The sequence below is a fragment of the Scyliorhinus torazame genome, chromosome 9, assembly GCF_047496885.1.
Source record: "Scyliorhinus torazame isolate Kashiwa2021f chromosome 9, sScyTor2.1, whole genome shotgun sequence".
NCBI lineage: Eukaryota > Metazoa > Chordata > Chondrichthyes > Carcharhiniformes > Scyliorhinidae > Scyliorhinus > Scyliorhinus torazame.
In genome coordinates, this window is record NC_092715.1 from 39,556,205 (window position 1) to 39,571,884 (window position 15,680).

At 47.1% G+C, this 15,680-nt stretch overlaps 1 long non-coding RNA gene across 1 annotated transcript in view; it reads left to right on the forward strand.

Moving 5' to 3' along the window:
* LOC140429159 (uncharacterized) overlaps positions 1–15,680 on the forward strand; it is a 127,430-nt gene that overhangs the window by 3,481 nt on the left and 108,269 nt on the right. The window lies entirely within an intron of this gene.

The window sequence follows — 15,680 nt, forward strand, 5'->3', positions numbered from 1 at the left end:
AACAGAAAATGCAGGCACGGTCATGAGAGACAAAGGCCATGTTCACATTTTGAGTTTCAAACATTTTACACACTCAAAATGTAAACTTTGTCCTCTCCTCACAGACAGCCTGACCTGCTGCTTGCTTCCAGCATTGTTTTAACCTTTACTTTACATTCCCAGCATCTGTGGTGGCTTTTATTTCGTCCATGTTGTTGTGTCCAATTGTTCGGTGTTTGATCGTGTGTGTCAAGGGACTGCCCACTGCGCTGTGTGCTGTGAGTCAAGCCTTTCTGTGTGTTTAGAGCAATTGAAAGCAAGCTCTTAGCATGAGATAGCAGACATTTTAAAAGCATTGGAATAAACCTCCTGCTCACATAAATAGAACCGGGTGAGAGTCATTGCTGCGTGGGGTGACACACTTTGGAAGGAGTAATTTGATGAGGAAATATTCAACGAATGGTCTGACACTGGGAAGTTCCGGGGAACAAAGGGACCTTGGCGTGTTTGTTTATACATCTCTGAAAGCAGGAGGGTGTTGTGTTATGCTTCTTCATGTAGCATAAGCTGCTTCCTTGATGTATGCTCTGACAAAGGAAGGTTCCGACTTGGAGATAGGTTTAACACATTTATTGAACAGTTAACAATTCTCCTACTTGAGTTCGACTCTCCTGCTAATCTTGCTATAGTAACTCAGTCCAGCTAACCAGTCTGCTCTAAGCCGTTCGGTGGGTGTGATACTTCTGATCTGCCCCTGTCCGTCTCTCTGAGTGACGCCTGTGGAAAGAGAAAGAACATGTGTGCCCTGTCCTTTTATATGGGTTGCCCCCTTGTGGTAGTGTCACCTCTGGGTGTCTTGACTGCCCATTGGTCGTGTCCTATTCTATGTGTTCATTAGCTGCATGTCTGCATGTCATGATGTCTCTGGTGCTCCCTCTAGTGTTTACTTAGTTGTAGTGTATTTACAGTAACCCCTTGTGTTACAGTGATGCATATCACCACAGAGGGCAGGTTAATAGGGTGGTGAAAAAGGCATATGGGACACTTGCCTTTCTCAATCGAGGCACAGATTACAAGATTATGAGGGGCATGGACAGGGGGGATAGGGAGCAGCTGTTGCCCTCGGTTGAAGGGTCAGTTACGAGGGGACACAAGTTCAGGATGAGGGGCAGGAGGTTCAGGGAGAATTTGAGGGAAACATTTTTACCCAGAGGGTGGTGACGGTCTGGAATGCACTGCCTGGGAGGGTGGTGGAGGCGGGATGCCTCACATCCTTTAAAAAGTACCTGGATGAGCACGTGGCACATCATAGTGTTCAAGGCTTTGGGCAAAGTGCTTGCAAATGGGATTAGGTAGGCAGGTCAGGTGATTTTCATGCCTCGGTGCAGATTCGATGGGCTGAAGGGCCGCTTCTGCACTGTGATCCTGTGTCTCTGAGACACAAAATACAATGGGGGCGATTCTCCAGCTGCGCTTTCAAAAACTAATTTACGGGATGTGGGCGTGACTCGTTAGGCCAGCATTTATTGCCTATCCCTAGTTGCCATTCAGGAGGTGGTGATGAGCTGCCTTGTTGAACTGCTGCAGTCCCTGTGGTGTAGGTACACCCACAGTGCTGGAAGGGAGGCAGTTCCAGGATTCTGTCCCAGCGACAGGGAAGGAACGGCATTATATTTTCAAGTTGGGATGGTGAGTGACTTGCAGGGGACTTCCAGGTGGTGGGGCTCCCGGGTATCTGCTGCTCTTGTCCTTCTAGATGGTAGTGGTCATGGGTTTGGACGCTGCATACGAAGGAACCTTGGTGAGTTACTGCAGTGGATCTTGTAGAGATTTTGGGAGAGCCCCTCGGCGGGTTTTGCGTCGGACGCTGGACAATGCAGTTCTCGGCCCGCTGCAGCTGACGTGATCTGGTTCAACCCCTCGCTGTGTGTGAACCAGATTAGCCTATTTAAATTTCCATTGAAAATGCCGGGTCAGTTTAAACCAGATTCTCCTGACATCCGGTATTCTCCCTGCTGTTGGCGCACTGTGAAGCCGGCAAGAAACATAGGGCGGGATTCACCGCAATCGGTGAATTGGCCTGACGCCGGCGCCACGAACGGCGCGAAGCACTCTGGTGTCGGGCCAACCGGAAGTAGCGGAATTTTCCGCACTTCCAAGGGGCAAGGCCAACGCCGGAGGGGCTGGCACTGTGCCAGCTGGCATGGTTCAGTGCATGCGCAGACCGGCCGCCGTATTCTGGCACATGCGCAGGAGGATGTCTTCTCCGCGCCGACCATGGCGGAGCCCTACAGCGACTGGCGCGGAAGGAAGAAGTGCCCCCATAGCACAGGCTGGCGATGGTAGTTGGGGGTAGGGTTCTTTACTGACACTTGGAGATCGAGGCACTATTTTTAAAGGAAGCCCCGATCTCTGTGAAGCTGGGATCACCAGCATGAAGCCCACATCCCATGAATGAAAGAAAATAACTTGTGAATGGGGGCTAAGAGTGAGAGATAAAGGGTGAAACTAAAGCTCAAAGAATGCTTTAATTTTGTTTGCATCACAGTAATTGTTGAGCCATTATTACTTAGAAACATCATGTACATTCTCTATGAATGAAAGTCGCTTATTGTCACAAGTAGGCTTCAAATGAAGTTACTGTGAAAAGCCCCTAGTTGCCACATTCCGGCACCTGTTCTGGGAGGCTGGTACAGGAAATGAACCGTGCTGCTGGCCTGCCTTGGTCTGCTTAAGAAGCCAGCGATTTAGCCCAGTGAGCTAAACCAGATCCAGATCTAGGAATAGTTTTGCCTACCGTACAGAAATGATTTCCGGTTTTATTAAACCACATGCATCATCAAGGGTTTGGACAGGGTTGTGAAATGCTTACACAATTGACCAGATATGTCTGGTTACATCAGAGACCTGGTAACCATGAATCAATACCAGTGAATGTGCTGTGGTGTAATTCAAGGCCAAGGATGCTCCCTTGGAGCCACAGGGTAGGCCAAATAGCTAAAGAAATTTGAAAAGAGAATCCAATCTAGGTGGGGTAACCTTTAGGTTTGAATGTCCCCACACCACACAGAGGCTGGTTTAGCACAGTGGGCTAAACAGCTGGCTTGTAACAAGGCAGTTGCGCGGGTTCAATTCCCGTACCAGCCTCCCTGAACAGGCGCCGGAATGTGGTGACTAGGGGCTTTTCACAGTACCTTCATTGAAGCCTACTTGTGACAATACGCAATTATTATTATTACCACAGAGAATGGCACAGGGTTCTCCCATACTGACAATCCAAGCTTTCAATTGAAACAGTCAAGTTTTATTTAGTCATTTCAGCTCTTGAGCCATCGGCTTCATACTTGCATACGTTTGGTGCAGGAAATAGGCTTTGGACCTAAACAGGTAGGCTCCACGTACATCTCTAGATTGTTAAGGGACAGGCGCAAAGTTTTGACCCTCCAACACTGGCAATTCCTGGGGTAAGTATGGAAAGGAGTGACAATCGGGAGGGATGTGATCATGAGGGAGATCGGATTAAGGTAACTGGGGAAGGAGATGATTCGAATCAAATCAAATTAGGGTGGGTTGGTACTTGTGATCAGCAGGTAAGGAAATGAGGGACAACTGTGGAGAAAGATGATTGGAAGTGGATGAGGAGGAGAGGGTGACTGGTGAGGAAGACGAACAGGAAGGTGAGACAGGAGAGAAGGTGATTGGGTAGCTGGAGCTGACGGGGGCAAGTAATTGGAAACAAAGGCAAATGTGAAGGTAGTGAGCAGGAGGAGAGGAATATAGAGCAGTTGCTTCACCTCTTACACCTAGTGGTGCACAAGGCAGACTTTCATCTGCTCCCACACTGAGGTTTTTCCGGAGACAGGTCGTTAGTTTGTCACCAGAGGCATATAGCATGAGGAGTGTCACTCTGCATCCAGCATAGCTGACCAGGACTCTCCCGCTTTTACCGCCAGCCATCGGCATATTGGAAGTGTTTTGCAAGTTGACAATCAATCTGTTTGACTGCATTGTGAACAGACCTTCCTTGGCCATCAAGTCCTGGGGTGGGACTCGAACCCAGAGCTTCTGGCTCAGAGACAGTGACACTATCCACTGCACCACAAATCTGCTGAGATGTAGAGTAAAACGCCCTATTTTCTACACCCAACATTGTCCATCATTCAACCTCCGATGAACACTCTTGACATCTCAGTGTGACATTTTCCGTCTCCCACACCAATGATACTGTTGCTTCTGTAAGTGAAATTTCTGAATAGCTGCAAATTAGTGGTAGTTTGACCCGTGCCGATTAACAACCATGTAGAGATGGCCATGTGTACTTCAGGCAGCACATTCAAAGTCAGTAATTTATCTTGTACAATTTGCACCAACAATTTCCATTCTATAGTCCCTTTAATGTAACAAAACATTCCAAGGTACTTTAAAGCAATGCAGATTGACAAAGAAAATGGCATTATGCCTCAGCAAAGTGGCCAAATGTTTATTCTTCTGACAAGATTACTTCAGATGAGCTCTGGTTAACTCAACTAGTTTCCCCTTGGGAAATTTGCTCCCATTCCATCTCCCACTCCTGAAGCTGTTGACTTAAGTTTGACAAGGAGTATAGGTTGCACAAACATCAGGGGTGAGATTCTCCGAGCCCCGCGCTGGGCTGGAGAATTGCTTCAACCGCGCCACGATGCCTGACGCTGGTGCGTGATTCTCTGAGGTGCGGAGAATTGCCGCCAATTGCGCCGGCGCGTTTGACGCAGCGCCGACACGAACCGCTGGAATCGGCGGGGCCGCCGATTCTCCGGCCCAGATGGCCGAGCAGCTGCGCGGATACGACAGAGTCCCGCCGGCGCCGTTCACCCCTGGTCGCTGCCGGCAGCAACTCTGCGCGAAGGGTCGGGGGGCGGCCTGTGGGGCAGGGAAAAGCACTCCTTCACCGGGGGGGTGGGGGGGGGGGCTCCGATGGGGTCTGGCCTACAATCGGGGCTCACCGATCGGCGGGCCGGCCTCTCCCCCCCCCCCACCCAGGCCAACTTTGTTGCGTGGCCAGCCCCCTGAACCCCGACGCCATGTTGAGTCGGGGCCGGCGCGACCAGGGGTGAACGGCGCCGGCGGGACTCTGTCGTATCCGCGCAGCTGCTCGGCCATCTGGGCCGGAGAATCGGAAGAAATCCCCCACGCATGCGCAGGTTGGCGCGGCGCCCATTTGGCACCGGGAAGGGAGGCTGGAGCGGCGTGAACCACTCCAGCACCGTGCTGGCCCTCTATGGGGGACAGAATCGGTCGTCCCCGTGCCCGTTTCGTGCTGACATGACACGCGACGGCGTTCACGACGGCGTAAACACTTCGGGCGAAATTCTCCTACCCGTCCCGCCACATTTCTGCGCTGACCGGCCGGCGGGAGTCTCCGTAACGCCGGCCGGTCAATGGGGTTTCCCATTGTGGGGCAGCCCCACGCCGTCGGGAAACCCCCGGGCGCCAGCAGAACGGAGACTCCCGCCGGCGGAGAATGACGCCCTTCGTCTCCATTTTGGAGAATCGCCCCCCCCAGGCATTCTCCAATGTCTTTTCCATTTTGCCATCATTAATCTTGATGGGCAGATGTTGGCAAGTTCTTAGGCTACCCTCATCCACAAAATGCCATCAATATAACTTTTTTTTTTACAATAGACAATGCCTCTTTGAACACACAAATCTAAAACTACTCCTTCAGAACACTGGGTGCAACTATTTTTCGCCATTGAATCCAAATATTACGGAACTCGCTGCTGCTACAAAAATATATATATTAACATTATCTTCAACTTTCGTCAGTGTTTTATTTAAGTCTATTTCACTGGCTTTTCCTTTCATGAAGGATAATTGAGGTTAATAAGTGTTGCAGTGTTGCTCTAAAATGTGTGAGAGAGATTTATGGCATATTTTTATTGTAGAGATGCAGAAGTCTATTTATTATTCCTTTTGCTCCCAAGTGTGTAATCTTATATCACTATTGCCATCTGGAGGTAAGTTCAAAGAAATGGAAGTATGGACAACTGTCATACATTGTATATTTATATATTAAATATATAAATAAATATATAATTACATTTAACAAGTTAGAGAATAATTTGTGTCTGTAAAGATTTATACTCTTTACTAATCTCCATTTTGCAACATCTGTTTTGTCTGCACAGTCTCAGGTTTTATAGCCTGTCTGAACTGTACCTTTAAATCCTGTTTACTGCTGGACATGACTTTCTGTCAAAACATATTGCGATTGCAAGTTTCGACTACCAGATAGTGTTCTAGGGCACATGGCAATTGGCTTCATTGCACAAAGTAAATTTAATGATTAACTCTAATGATGTTAGCAATTAGAATCTGTAGGTGTACCAGTGTGAGAGGACTGAATTGAGGGATTTAAGTGGACATTTTCAAATTAGATGCTTGATTTCTGAGGGGTTAGCTTTGCTCTGTGATAGATCCATGAATCAAATATGTCACCTAACTAATCATCCTGTGCAGTTTTGAAGGAAAGCTGCTAGAAATGAGAGCATCTGTCCCCTGGTAAGATATTTAAACCAAATGCCCGGTAATAACTGACATTTAAAAAAAAACCTTTACACAGAGAAAAATTCAACAACAGTAATTCATCAGAATGTTTCATGTCTCCAAGGGGATCACTTTTATTGCCTTTGAACACCCAGAGAGTCATCAGAAGGTGGGACTCACTACCCTAAGGAGCAGTTGAGGAGAAATCCACAGAGGCATCTGAGGGGAAGCTTCATGGGCACATGAGAGATAAAGATTAGAGGGAAATGCTGGTACACTTAGGTGAAGGAGAAGCTCGTGTGGAACTTAAACACCAACATCAACGTTTTGGGCTTAATGGCTTGTTCCTATGCTATGAATAGTATAATTCCCTTAGCACCAATCATCTGAATCTGAATTTACTTCCTTACCTCATATCACACTCACCAGCTTGGTATCAATATCCAACCATCTTCTTTAGACAATACAGTCTGTCTCTTTATTCATAACTCTTTCTCTAATTTTATCCTCGGTCCTTGTAATTCTCAGATGATCTCCATTCCCCTGAGCATTCCTCCCGGTTACTCAGTCAGTGTTGACTTGGTTCAGTTTAATGTTCTCTCTTCTGAGTCAGAGGGTTGGGGTTTGGGGGGTGGGTGGTGGCTTGGCTGTTTTTTTATTAATTCCTTCACCGACGTGGGCGACGCTGTGGACATGTGGCCCACATTTGCTGCCCATCTTTAATTGCCCCGAACCAAGTGGTTTGCTTGGCCATTGTAGAAGGTCACATTGCTGTGGGTCTGGATTCACCTGAAGACCGGGCCAGACCAGGTAAGGTCAGCAGATTTCCTTCCCGGGGTAAGCAGATGAATTTTTATGACAATCGTTTCACCATCACCATCACTGAGACTAGCTTTTAATTCTAGATTTTATTATTTGAATTTAAAATTCTACCAGCTGGCATAGTGGGATTTGAACCCAGGCCCCTGGAGGATTAGCCTAGGCCTTTGGGTTACTGGGCCAGTAACATTACCACTACACCATCATCTCACCATAATTTGTCAATTAAATTTGTACAAATACTGCTGAAAGGCCACCTGCTTATTGAGGCGACCTCTCAGTTGCTTCCCTTTTATTGCAGTTGGCTGCTCCTCTGAAGCTAGAAGGCCCTTGATTGTCCAAATAGCTTTGAGGTTCCGCCCACTGCCCCGAATTGGAACATGTCAATTATTTTTCTCTATTCATTCATGGGATGTGGGCGTTGATAGCTGGGCCAGCATTTATTGCCCATCGCGAATTTAGTTCAGATTTTTATTAAATTCAAATCTCACCACCTGCCATGGTGGGATTCTAGCCCAGGTTCCCAGAATACCCTGGGTCTCTAGACCAGCGACAGTACCTTTGTGCCACTGCCTCCCTCGGGGAATGTCCTGTTCAAGATCCCAAAGAACAACTGTTTGAAACACAGAAACAGTCTCAATTCCATTCGCACCTCCAAAGTGAAAATCCAGCTCATAACATGAATAACCCAGTATTTTGGATGGGTGGTTAATAAATACTAAATAACAGAAATTTGAGGGATAACCATATTTCCAGGAACAGTATTAAGTTTTTGTCTCACTGACATCATGGTTTATGCATGATTAACATACAGATCATGAAAGTACAATATGGCTCGACAGGCAGCTGTAAACACCGCAACATGAGTAGTATGTGGAAACCATGATTTACATTTATGGTCACCCTTACAACAGGAGTTACGGAATTCATTAAGATTTCTGGTATTAACATTTTTTAAAAATTCCTATGCAAGTCATTGGTAGGCTACTGGTGGGAGTTTACAACTGGACAACAACGTTATGGATATTTAAATTATTGGAACATGCGCCTTGAACAGATAGGCTGGCTGCAGGAAATGGTCATGGGGAGGGGTGCATCGCAATGTTTTCTCCCAAGGCTATTTTTTCTATAAGGTGACGTCAATGTGGTGGAAATTTCTGCAGCATTTCTGCTGGATTTGTGATGGATGAGCAGGAGCGTCTTGGAGGAAATTCCAGGCCAATGTTGAAAACAGGAAGGGAGGGTCAAAGTGGGCCGATCGGTGCAGAATGTAACAAGGATGAGTGAGACACTGGAAAATATGAAAGAATAACATTACAGACATCTTTTAAACCTATAACAGTTAGTCACCTAGAAATACGAACACAATATGGGCATATGAAATTCTGGAATGAGAGAATGTCTCTCAGCTTATTAGCTGCATGCAGACTCGATGGGGTCAACGTTAAATGCCCTCGGCTGGTGTTAATGGGTGGGGGGGGGAATGGCCTAAAATGAGGTTGAGAACTTATTGCACTATTAATATTGGCGACACACTGGCACTGGAAAAGTGTCGTGAACCAGCAGGTGTCCAAAACACCCGCCTGACTGATATATGATAGGTGCTTATAATGTAAACAGGGAGGAAGTGGTCAGTGTGGCCTCCAATCAGTTTCTTGGGAAATGGAAGAGCACAACCTCATCAAAGGGAGGCATTTAATTGCTTATGACAAGCCCATGGTGTGACCATGTATCTGCTCCCCTTGGTCCTTCTAGATGGTAACAATCATGGGTTTGGACGTTGCTGTCTAAGGAGCCTTGGTGAGTTTCTACAGTGCATCTTGTAGATGGTACACACGGCTGCCAGTGTGCATCGGTGGTGGATGGAGCGAATATTTGTGGGATGGGTTCCAATCAAGCGGGCTGCTTTTTCCTAGTTAGTGCCAAGCTTCTTGAGAGTTATTCGGGTTGCAATCATCCAGGCAAGGGATAGTATTCCATCGCACAGCTGTCTCCTCTGCCTCCCCTCCTGCCTACCTGCCACTAAAATCTTCCTCCATGCTTGTGTTGGCTTCTTGGACTATTTCAGTGCTGTCCTGGCCAGCAACCTCCCTTCTCCCACCTTCCGTAAACTTGAGCTAATCTAAAACTCTGCTGCATCTGTGTTCACTGCAGGAGCCACTGCCTGGAGATTATTGGAACATGCATTAGACGCCCAAGACATTTTCTAAAGTCTCCTGTGCTTTCAGCAGGTATTCAAACACCAACTTCAAACTGTTTGTAATTTAGATGCACAAAGGACTGACAAATTGCCGAGTTAAACAGTAGCACTACAGATTGAGTCAGAATATTTTCTAACCCGCATTGGTTTCAAGCTCTTGGGAGTGAGGTAAGGACACGGAACACGAGGTAGGACAGTTTTTATCTGGGTCAGTCAACACTTTGTTACCTATTCAGCAAACTCTTAAAAACAAAGTTATCTTTAAACTGACATTGACTGGCAGTTAATAAAATAAAACAGCCACGCATGGTATCCAGCGAAAGTGGCCCGCAAAGCCTGATTCGCTTGATATATACTTCTCATTTTCTCTCAGGTTGTAGCTGAAGTGAAGACTTGAATAGTGAGCCGGGTTGTATAAAATAACAATTTACAATTAACATTTACAATTGAATTTTACAAGAGCTCCCTTTTTGCCTGCCCTCTTAGGCAGCTGTAAAAGACACTACAGCATTACTTTAAAAGAAGGGGAAAAGAATTCTCCCCAGTGTTTTAACCAATTATTACCCTTCAGCCAATGGCAATACCAACAGGTAATCTGGTCTTTTTCACTTTGCTGCCTGTGGGACAACAAAATGTCTTTCACAATTCTTACTGCGCAACAATGGCGACGAGTTAAAAATGCAGCATGGAATCATATCAATATACAGCACAATGAGAGGCTATTCAGCCCATCTTGCCTGTGCCATCTCTTTGGCAAGTGAGAGTATTCCATTACACTCTTTTTAAAAGTAAAATTTAGAGTACCCACTTTTTCCAATTAAGGGCCAATCCACCTACCCTGCACATCTTTGGGTTTTGGGGGCGAAACCCACATTAATTCGGGGAGAATTTCCCAACTCCACACAGACAGTGACCCAGAGCAGGGACCGAACCTGGGACCTCAGCGCCGTGAGGCAGCAATGCTAACCACTGCGCGATCGTGCTGCCACAATTCCATTACACTCCTGACTTGTGCCTTGCCAGGCTTTGAGGGGTTAGGAGGTGAGTTACTCGCTGTAGGCTTCCTGGCCTTTGACCTGCTCTGGTAGCCACAGTATTAATATGGGTAGTCCAGTTCAATTTCTGATCAATGGTAACCCCTCAGGATTTTGATTGAGGGTGATTCACTAATGGTAATGCCATTGAATGTCAAGGGGCGATGGTGAGATCTTCTCTTGTAGGAGATGTCATTGCCTGGCACGTGTCGCGGGAATGTAACTTGCCGCTTGTCAGTCCAAGCCTGGATATTGTCTAGGTCTTTCATGAAGCAGTTGAAGGTAGTTGGACCTCGGACCCTACCCTGAGGAATTCCTGCAGTGATTCCTGGAGCTGAGATGATTGATCTCCACCCATCACAACCACCTTGCTTTGTGCCAGGTATGATTCCGACCAGTGGAGAGTTATCCCCTGATCCCCATTGACTCCAATTTTGCTCGGGCTTCTTGATGCCATACTCGGTCAAATGCTGCTTTGGTGTCAAGGGCAGTCACTCTCACTTCACCTCTGGCATTCAGCTCTTTTGCCCATTTTTGAACCAAGGCTATAATTAGGTCAGGAGGTGAGTGAGCCTGGCAGAGCCCAAACTGAGTGTCCATGAGCAGGTTATTGCTGAGTATGTGCCGCTTGATAGCACTTTTGATGACTCCTTCCATCATTTTGTTGATGATCGAGAATAGACTGATAGGGCGGTAACTGGCTGGGTTGGATTTATCCTGTTTCTTGTGTACAGGACACACCTGGGCAATTTTCCACATTGCCGGATAGACACCAGTGTTGTAGCTGTACTGGAACAGCTTGGCTAAGGGTGTGGCAAGTCTGGAGCACAAATTTTCAGTGCTATTGCCGGAACATTGCCAGGGCCCATAGGCTTTGCAGTATCCAGTGCCTTCAGCTGTTTCTTAATATCACGTGGAGTGAATCATATTGGCTGAATACTAACATCTGTGATGCTGGGGACCTCTCGAGGAAACCGCGATGGATCATCCACTCGGCACCTCTGGCTGAAGATTACTGCAAATGTTTCAGCTTTGTCTTTTGCACTGATGTTCTAGGGGATGGGGATATTTCTGGAGCCTCCTCCTCCAATGAGTTGTTTAATTGTCCACCACCATTCACGGCTGGATGTGGCAGGACTGCAGAGCTTCGATCTGATGCGTTCTTTGGGGAATCGCTTAGCTCTCTCTATTACTTGCTGCTTATGCTGCTTGTCACGCAATTAGCCCTGTATTGTAGCTTCACCAGGACATCTCATCTTTAGGTATGCCTGGGTTTGCTCCTGGCATGCTCTCCTGCCCTCTCCATTGAACCAGGGCTGATCCCCTGACTTGGTGGAATAGTAGATCAGCTATGATTGTATTGAATGGCGAAGAAAGCTCAAGGGGCTGAATTGTCTACTTCTGCTCCTAGTTCTTATGTTCTATTCATGGTAGCTGCAAGTCATCCGTGTTTCACAACTGAACACGAAGGTACTGTGAACATAGGCCATAGAAACCATCCTGAGCGTCAGCTTGGTGTTATCCTATGCGTAATGAAATGTTGGTACTTGGCATCATTGCTTGTGTAAGGGATGTTGTGGGGGACTGTCATGTTTGGAACTGTGAAACTCTCAGGAATGCACCTTCTCTCTACAGTTCACAGGAGTAGTATCTCCCACCCACCCTCCTCCTCTAACCTAATAATAAGACCCATTGGTGTGAGGTAAGTGCCATATTATTATTATATATATATATATTTAAATTTATTCATTAACCAGATCTTGGTTGGAGGTTAGAGGGATGGCAGGGAAGGTAGTGCAATGTTCCTCCTGCAGGATGTTTGAGGTGAGGGATGCCGTTAGTGTCCCTGCTGATTTTACCTGCAGGAAGTGCAGCCATCTCCAGCTCCTCCAAGACCGAGTTAGGGAACTGGAGCTGGAGTTGGATGAACTTCGGATCATTCGGGAGGCAGAGGGGGTCATAGATAGCAGCTTCAGGGAATTAGTTACACCAAAGATTGGAGATAGATGGGTAACTGTAAGAGGGACTGGGAAGAAGCAGTCAGTGCAGGGATCCCCTGCGGTCGTTCCCCTGAGTAACAAGTATACCGCTTTGGATACTTGTGGGGGGGGGGGACTTATCAGGGGTAAGCCATGGGGTACAGGCCTCTGGCACGGAGTCTGTCCCTGTTGCTCAGAAGGGAAGGGGGGAGAGGAGCAGAGCATTAGTAATTGGGGACTCGATAGTCAGGGGCACAGATAGGAGAATTTGTGGGAGCGTGAGAGACTCATGTTTGGTATGTTGCCTCCCAGGTGCAAGGGTACGTGATGTCTCGGATCGTGTTTTCCGGGTCCTTAAGGGGGAGGGGGAGCAGCCCCAAGTCGTGGTCCACATTGGCACTAACGACGTATGTAGGAAAGGGGACAAGGATGTCAGGCAGGCTTTCAGGGAGCTAGGATGGAAGCTCAGAACGAGAACAAACAGAGTTGTTATCTCTGGGTTGTTGCCCGTGCCACGTGATAATGAGATGAGGAATAGGGAGAGAGAGCAATTAAACACGTGGCTACAGGGATGGTGCAGGTGGGAGGGATTCAGATTTCTGGATAACTGGGGCTCTTTCTGGGGAAGGTGGGACCTCTACAGACAGGATGGTCTACATCTGAACCAGAGGGGCACAAATATCCTGGGGGGGAGATTTGCTAGTGCTCTTTGGGGGGGTTTAAACTAATGCAGCAGGGGCATGGGAACCTGGATTGTAGTTTTAGGGTATGAGAGATTGAGAGTATAGAGGTCAGGAGCACAGATTTGACTTCGCAGGAGGGGGCCAGGGTTCAGGTAGGGGGTTTGAAGTGTGTCTACTTCAATGCCAGGAGTATACGAAATAAGGTAGGGGAACTGGCAGCATGGGTTGGTACCTGGGACTTCGATGTTGTGGCCATTTCGGAGACATGGATAGAGCAGGGACAGGAATGGTTGTTGCAGGTTCCGGGGTTTAGGTGTTTTAGTAAGCTCAGAGAAGGAGGCAAAAGAGGGGGAGGTGTGGCGCTGCTAGTCAAAAACAGTATTACAGTAGCGGAGAGGATGCTAGATGGGAACTCTTCTTCCGAGGTAGTATGGGCTGAGGTTAGAAACAGGAAAGGAGAGGTCACCCTGTTGGGAGTTTTCTATAGGCCTCAAAATAGTTCTAGGGATGTAGAGGAAAGGATGGCGAAGATGATTCTGGATAAGAGCGAAAGTAACAGGGTAGTTATTATGGGAGACTTTAACTTTCCAAATATTGACTGGAAAAGATATAGTTCGAGTACATTAGATGGGTCGTTATTTTGTACAATGTGTGCAAGAGGGTTTCCTGACACAATATGTTGACAGGCCAACAAGAGAGGCCACATTGGATTTGGTTTTGGGTAATGAACCAGACCAGGTGTTAGATTTGGAGGTAGGTGAGCACTTTGGGGACAGTGACCACAATTCGGTGACATTTACGTTAGTGATGGAAAGGGATAAGTATACCCCGCAGGGCAAGAGTTATAGCTGGCGGAAGGGCAATTATGATGCCATTAGACATGACTTAGGGGGGATAGGTTGGAGAAGTAGGCTGCAAGTGTTGGGCACACTGGATATGTGGAGCTTGTTCAAGGAGCAGCTACTGTGTGTTCTTGATAAGTACGTACCGGTCAGGCAGGGAGGAAGGCGTCGAGCGAGGGAACCGTGATTTACCAAAGAAGTGGAATCTCTTGTTAAGAGGAAGAAGGAGGCCTATGTGAAGATGAGGAGTGAAGTTTCAGTTGGGGCGCTTGATAGTTACAAGGTACCGAGGAAGGATCTAAAGAGAGAGCTAAGACGAGCAAGGAGGGGACATGAGAAGTATTTGGCAGGTAGGATCAAGGAAAACCCAAAAGCTTTCTATAGGTATGTCAGGAATAAAAGAATGACTAGGGTAAGAGTAGGGCCAGTCAAGGACAGGGATGGGAAGTTGTGTGTGGAGTCTGAAGAGATAGGCGAGATACTAAATGAATATCTTTCGTCAGTATTCACTCAGGAAAAAGATAATGTTGTGGAGGAGAATGCTGAGACCCAGGCTATTAGAATAGATGGCATTGAGGTAAGTAGGGAAGATGTGTTGGCAATTCTGGACAGGCTGAAAATAGGTAAGTCCCCGGGGCCTGATGGGATTTATCCTAGGATTCTCTGGGAAGCCAGGGAAGAGATTGCTGAGCCTTTGGCTTTGATTTTTATGTCATCATTGGCTACAGGAATAGTGCCAGAGGACTGGAGGATAGCAAATGTGGTCCCTTTGTTCAAGAAGGGGAGTAGAGACAACCCCGGCAACTATAGACCGGTGAGCCTCACGTCTGTAGTGGGTAAAGTCTTGGAGGGGATTATAAGAGACAAGATTTATAATCATCTAGATAGGAATAATATGATTAGGGATAGTCAGCATGGCTTTATGAAGGGTAGGTCATGCCTAACAAACCTTATCGAGTTCTTTGAGAAGGTGACTGAACAGGTAGACGAGGGTAGAGCAGTTGATGTGGTGTATATGGATTTCAGTAAAGTGTTTGATAAGGTTCCCCACGGTAGGCTATTGCAGAAAATACGGAGGCTGGGGATTGAGGGTGATTTAGAGATGTGGATCAGAAATTGGCTAGCTGAAAGAAGACAGAGGGTGGTGGTTGATGGGAAATGTTCAGAATGGAGTTCAGTTACAAGTGGAGTACCACAAGGATCTGTTCTGGGGCCGTTGCTGTTTGTAATTTTTATCAATGACCTAGAGGAGGGCGCAGAAGGGTGGGTGAGTAAATTTGCAGACGACACTAAAGTCGGTGGTGTTGTCGACAGTGCGGAAGGATGTAGCAGGTTACAGAGGGACATAGATAAGCTGCAGAGCTGGGCTGAGAGGTGGCAAATGGAGTTTAATGTAGAGAAGTGTGAGGTGATTCACTTTGGAAGGAATAACAGGAATGCGGAATATTTGGCTAATGGTAAAGTTATTGGAAGTGTGGATGAGCAGAGGGATCTATGTGTCCATGTACATAGATCCCTGAAAGTTGCCACCCAGGTTGATAGGGTTGTGAAGAAGGCCTATGGAGTGTTGGCCTTTATTGGTAGAGGGATTGAGTTCCGGAGTCATGAGGTCATGTTGC